Source organism: Procambarus clarkii, chromosome 17, assembly GCF_040958095.1.
Source record: "Procambarus clarkii isolate CNS0578487 chromosome 17, FALCON_Pclarkii_2.0, whole genome shotgun sequence".
Lineage (NCBI taxonomy): Eukaryota > Metazoa > Arthropoda > Malacostraca > Decapoda > Cambaridae > Procambarus > Procambarus clarkii.
The window spans coordinates 44,317,482-44,323,836 of NC_091166.1; positions in this window are offsets into that span (position 1 = coordinate 44,317,482).

The window sequence follows — 6,355 nt, forward strand, 5'->3', positions numbered from 1 at the left end:
CTTTTTAGCCCAAAATTTCGCTTTCGTTACTTTTTTCGCTACTTTTTAGCCCAAAATTTCGCTACTTTCGCTACTTTTAGCCCAAAATTTCGCTACTTTTTTCGCTACTTTCGCTACTTTTTAGCCCAGAATTTCGCTACTTTTTTCGCTACTTTCGCTACTTTTAGCCCAAAATTTCGCTACTTTTTTCGCTACTTTTTAGCCCAAAATTTCGCTACTTTCGCTACTTTTTTCGTTATTTTCGCTACTTTTTTCGCTAACTTCGCTACTTTTTTCGCTATTTTCGCTACTTTTTAGGCCAAAATTTCGCTACTTTTTAGCCCAAAATTTCGCTACTTTCGCTACTTTTTTCGCTACTTTCAGCCCAAAATTTCGCTACTTTTTTCGCTACTTTCGCTACTTTTTAGCCCAAAATTTCGCTACTTTTTTCGCTACTTTTAGCCCAAAATTTCGCTACTTTTTTCGCTACTTTTTAGCCCAAAATTTCGCTACTTTCGCTACTTTTTTCGTTATTTTCGCTACTTTTTTCGCTAACTTCGCTACTTTTTTCGCTATTTTCGCTACTTTTTAGGCCAAAATTTCGCTACTTTTTAGCCCAAAATTTCGCTACTTTCGCTACTTTTTTCGCTACTTTCGCTACTTTTAGCCCAAAATTTCGCTACTTTTTTTGCTACTTTCGCTACTTTTTAGCCCAAAATTTCGCTACTTTCGCTACTTTTTAGCCCAAAATTTCGCTACTTTCGCTACTTTTTAGCCCAAAATTTCGCTACTTTCACTACTTTTTTCGCTACTTTTTAGCCCAAAATTTCGCTACTTTCGCTACTTTTTTCGCTACTTTTTAGCCCAAAATTTCGCTACTTTCACTACTTTTTTCGCTACTTTTTAGGCCAAAATTTCGCTACTTTCGCTACTTTTTTCGCTACTTTCGCTACTTTTTAGGCCAAAATTTCGCTACTTTTGCTACTTTTTAGCCCAAAATTTCGCTACTTTTGCTACTTTTTAGCCCAAAATTTCGCTACTTTCGCTACTTTTTAGCCCAAAATTTCGCTACTTTTTTCGCTACTTTTTAGCCCAAAATTTCGCTACTTTCGCTACTTTTTTCGCTACTTTTTAGGCCAAAATTTCGCTACTTTCGCTACTTTTTAGCCCAAAATTTCGCTACTTTCGCTACTTTTTAGCCCAAAATTTTGCTACTTTTGCTACTTTTTCGCTACTTTTTAGCCCAAAATTTCGCTACTTTCGCTACTTTTTAGGCCAAAATTTCGCTACTTTTGCTACTTTTTTCCCTATATTTTAGGCCATAATTTCGCTATTTTCGCTACTTTTTTCGCTACTTTCGCTACTTTTTTCGCTACTTTCGCTACTTTTGCTACTTTTTTCGCTACTTTTTAGCCCAAAATTTCGCTACTTTTTAGCCCAAAATTTCGCTACTTTTTTCGCTACTTTCGCTACTTTTAGCCCAAAATTTCGCTACTTTCGCTACTTTTTTCGCTGCTTTCGCTACTTTTTAGCCCAAAATTTCGCTACTTTCGCTACTTTTTTCGCTACTTTTTAGCCCAAAATTTCGCTACTTTTTTGCTACTTTTGCTACTTTTTAGGCCAAAATTTCGCTACTTTTGCTACTTTTTAGGCCAAAATTTCGCTACTTTCGCTACTTTTTTCGCTACTTTTTAGCCCAAAATTTCGCTACTTTTGCTACTTTTTTCGCTACTTTTTAGCCCAAAATTTCGCTACTTTTGCTACTTTTTTCGCTACTTTTGCTACTTTTTTCGCTACTTTTTAGGCCAAAATTTCGCTACTTTCGCTACTTTTTAGGCCAAAATTTCGCTACTTTTGCTACTTTTTAGGCCAAAATTTCGCTATTTTCGCTACTTTTTTCGCTACTTTCGCTACTTTTTTCGCTACTTTCGCTACTTTTGCTACTTTTTTCACTACTTTTTAGCCCAAAATTTCGCTACTTTCGCTACTTTTTTCGCTACTTTTTACCCCAAAATTTCGTTACTTTCGCTACTTTTTTCGGTACTTTCGCTACTTTTTAGCCCAAAATTTCGCTACTTTCGCTACTTTTTTCGCTACTTTCGCTACTTTTTAGCCCAAAATTTCGCTACTTTTTTCGCTACTTTCGCTACTTTTTAGGCCAAAATTTCGCTACTTTTGCTACTTTTTAGCCCAAAATTTCGCTACTTTCGCTACTTTTTTCGCTACTTTCGCTACTTTTTAGCCCAAAATTTCGCTACTTTTTAGCCCAAAATTTCGCTACTTTCGCTACTTTTTTCGCTACTTTTTAGCCCAAAATTTCGCTACTTTCGCTACTTTTTTCGCTACTTTTTAGGCCAAAATTTCGCTTCTTTTGCTACTTTTTAGCCCAAAATTTCGCTACTTTTTTCGCTACTTTCGCTACTTTTTAGCCCAAAATTTCGCTACTTTCGCTACTTTTTAGCCCAAAATTTCGCTACTTTTGCTACTTTTTCACTACTTTTTAGCCCAAAATTTCGCTACTTTCTTCGCTACTTTTTAGGCCAAAATTTCGCTACTTTTGCTACTTTTTTCGCTACTTTTTAGGCCAAAATTTCGCTATTTTCGCTACTTTTTTCGCTACTTTCGCTACTTTTTAGCCCAAAATTTCGCTACTTTCGCTACTTTTTTCGCTACTTTCGCTACTTTTTAGCCCAAAATTTCGCTACTTTTTAGCCCAAAATTTCGCTACTTTTTAGCCCAAAATTTCGCTACTTTTTAGCCCAAAATTTCGCTACTTTCGCTACTTTTTAGCCCAAAATTTCGCTACTTTCGCTACTTTTGCTACTTTTTAGCCCAAAATTTCGCTACTTTTGCTACTTTTTAGGCCAAAATTTCGCTATTTTCGCTACTTTTTTCGCTACTTTCGCTACTTTTTAGCCCAAAATTTCGCTACTTTCGCTACTTTTTTCGCTACTTTTTAGCCCAAAATTTCGCTACTTTCGCTACTTTTTTCGCTACTTTTTAGCCCAAAATTTCGCTACTTTTGCTACTTTTTAGCCCAAAATTTCGCTACTTTCGCTACTTTTAGCCCAAAATTTCGCTACTTTCGCTACTTTTTTCGCTACTTTTTAGCCCAAAATTTCGCTACTTTTTTCGTTACTTTTAGCCCAAAATTTCGCTACTTTCGCTACTTTTTTCGCTACTTTTTTCGCTACTTTTGCTACTTTTTAGGCCAAAATTTCGCAACTTTTGCTACTTTTTAGGCCAAAATTTCGCTACTTTCGCTACTTTTTAGGCCAAAATTTCGCTACTTTTGCTACTTTTTAGCCCAAAATTTCGCTACTTTTGCAACTTTTTTCGTTACGTTTTAGGCCAAAATTTCGCTACTTTCGCTACTTTTGCTACTTTTTTCGCTACTTTTTAGCCCAAAATTTCGCTACTTTCGCTACTTTTTTCGCTACTTTTTAGGCCAAAATTTCGCTACTTTCGCTACTTTTTAGGCCAAAATTTCGCTACTTTTGCTACTTTTTTCGCTACTTTTTAGGCCAAAATTTCGCTATTTTCGCTACTTTTTTCGCTACTTTCGCTACTTTTTTCGCTACTTTTTAGCCCAAAATTTCGCTACTTTCGCTACTTTTTTCGCTACTTTCGCTACTTTTTAGGCCAAAATTTCGCTACTTTTGCTACTTTTTTCGCTACTTTTTAGCCCAAAATTTCGCTACTTTTGCAACTTTTTTCGCTACTTTTTAGGCCAAAATTTCGCTATTTTCGCTACTTTTTTCGCTACTTTTGCTACTTTTTTCGCTACTTTTTAGCCCAAAATTTCGCTACTTTTGCTACTTTTTAGCCCAAAATTTCGCTACTTTCGCTACTTTTTAGCCCAAAATTTCGCTACTTTCGCTACTTTTTTCGCTACTTTTGCTACTTTTTAGCCCAAAATTTCGCTACTTTTGCTACTTTTTAGGCCAAAATTTCGCTATTTTCGCTACTTTTTTCGCTACTTTCGCTACTTTTTTCGCTACTTTTTAGCCCAAAATTTCGCTACTTTCGCTACTTTTTTCGCTACTTTCGCTACTTTTTAGCCCAAAATTTCGCTACTTTCGCTACTTTTTAGCCCAAAATTTCGCTACTTTCGCTACTTTTTAGCCCAAAATTTCGCTACTTTCGCTACTTTTTTCGCTACTTTCGCTACTTTTTAGCCCAAAATTTCGCTACTTTTGCTACTTTTTAGCCCAAAATTTCGCTACTTTCGCTACTTTTTTCGCTACTTTTAGCCCAAAATTTCGCTACTTTTTTCGCTACTTTTTAGGCCAAAATTTCGCTACTTTCGCTACTTTTTTCGCTACTTTTTAGGCCTAAATTTCGCTACTTTTGCTACTTTTTTCGCTACTTTTTAGCCCAAAATTTTGCTACTTTCGCTACTTTTTTCGCTACTTTTGCTACTTTTTAGGCCAAAATTTCGCTACTTTTGCTACTATTTAGGCCAAAATTTCGCTACTTTTTAGCCCAAAATTTCGCTACTTTCGCTACTTTTTAGGCCAAAATTTCGCTACTTTTGCTACTTTTTAGCCCAAAATTTCGCTACTTTTGCAACTTTTTTCGCTACTTTTTAGGCCAAAATTTCGCTATTTTCGCTACTTTTTTCGCTACTTTCGCTACTTTTTTCGCTACTTTTTAGCCTAAAATTTCGCTACTTTCGCTACTTTTTTCGCTACTTTTTTCGCTACTTTTTAGGCCAAAATTTCGCTACTTTCGCTACTTTTTTCGCTACTTTTTAGGCCAAAATTTCGCTACTTTTGCTACTTTTTTCGCTACTTTTTAGGCCAAAATTTCGCTACTTTTTTCGCTACTTTCGCTACTTTTTAGCCCAAAATTTCGCTACTTTCGCTACTTTTTTCGCTACTTTCGCTACTTTTTAGCCCAAAATTTCGCTACTTTTTAGCCCAAAATTTCGCTACTTTCGCTACTTTTTTCGCTACTTTCGCTACTTTTTAGCCCAAAATTTCGCTACTTTAGCTACTTTTTTCGCTACTTTCGCTACTTTTTAGGCCAAAATTTCGCTACTTTTGCTACTTTTTTCGCTACTTTTTAGCCCAAAATTTCGCTACTTTTGCAACTTTTTTCGCTACTTTTTAGGCCAAAATTTCGCTATTTTCGCTACTTTTTTCGCTACTTTCGCTACTTTTGCTACTTTTTTCGCTACTTTTTAGCCCAAAATTTCGCTACTTTTGCTACTTTTTAGCCCAAAATTTCGCTACTTTCGCTACTTTTTTCGCTACTTTCGCTACTTTTTAGCCCAAAATTTCGCTACTTTCGCTACTTTTTTCGCTACTTTCGCTACTTTTTAGCCCAAAATTTCGCTACTGTCGCTACTTTTTAGGTCAAAATTTCGCTACTTTTTAGCCCAAAATTTCGCTACTTTCGCTACTTTTTAGCCCAAAATTTCGCTACTTTCGCTACTTTTTAGCCCACAATTTCGCTACTTTCGCTACTTTTTTCGCTATTTTCGCTACTTTTTAGGCCAAAATTTCGCTACTTTTGCAACTTTTTTCGCTACTTTTTAGCCCAAAATTTCGTTACTTTCGCTACTTTTTAGCCCAAAATTTCGCTACTTTTTTCGCTACTTTTTAGCCCAAAATTTCGCTACTTTCGCTACTTTTCCTACTTTTTAGGCCAAAATTTCGCTACTTTTTTCCCTAAAATTTCGCTACTTTCGCTACTTTTTTCGCTAGTTTCGCTACTTTTTAGCCCAAAATTTCACTAGTTTCGCTACTTTTTAGCCCAAAATTTCGCTACTTTCGCTATTTTTTTCGCTACTTTCGCTACTTTTTAGGCCAAAATTTCGCTACTTTTGCTACTTTTTTCGCTACTTTTTAGCCCAAAATTATGCTACTTTCGCTACTTTTTAGCCCAAAAATTCGCTACTTTCGCTACTTTTTTCGCTACTTTTTTGCCCAAAATTTCGCTACTTTTTTCGCTACTTTTTAGCCCAAAATTTCGCTACTTTCGCTACTTTTTCGCAACTTTCGCTACTTTTTAGCCCAAAATTTCGCTACTTTCGCTACTTTTTAGCCCAAAATTTTGCTACTTTCGCTACTTTTCCTACTTTTTAGCCCAAAATTTCGCTACTTTCGCTACTTTTTTCGCTACTTTTTATCCTAAAATTTCGCTACTTTCGCTACTTTTTCGCTACTTTCGCTACTTTTTATCGGGCTATTTTTGCCGCTAGCGGCAAAAATTTCGCGGTTTTAGGCCGGTAGCGGCGAAATTCGCACGATTTTTGGCCGCTAGCGGCGAAATTCGCACGATTTTTGGCCGCTAGTGGCGAAAATCGCCGATTTTTGGCCGCTAGCGGCAAAAATAGCCCGCTTTTTGGCCGCTAGCGGCGTAAATTGCG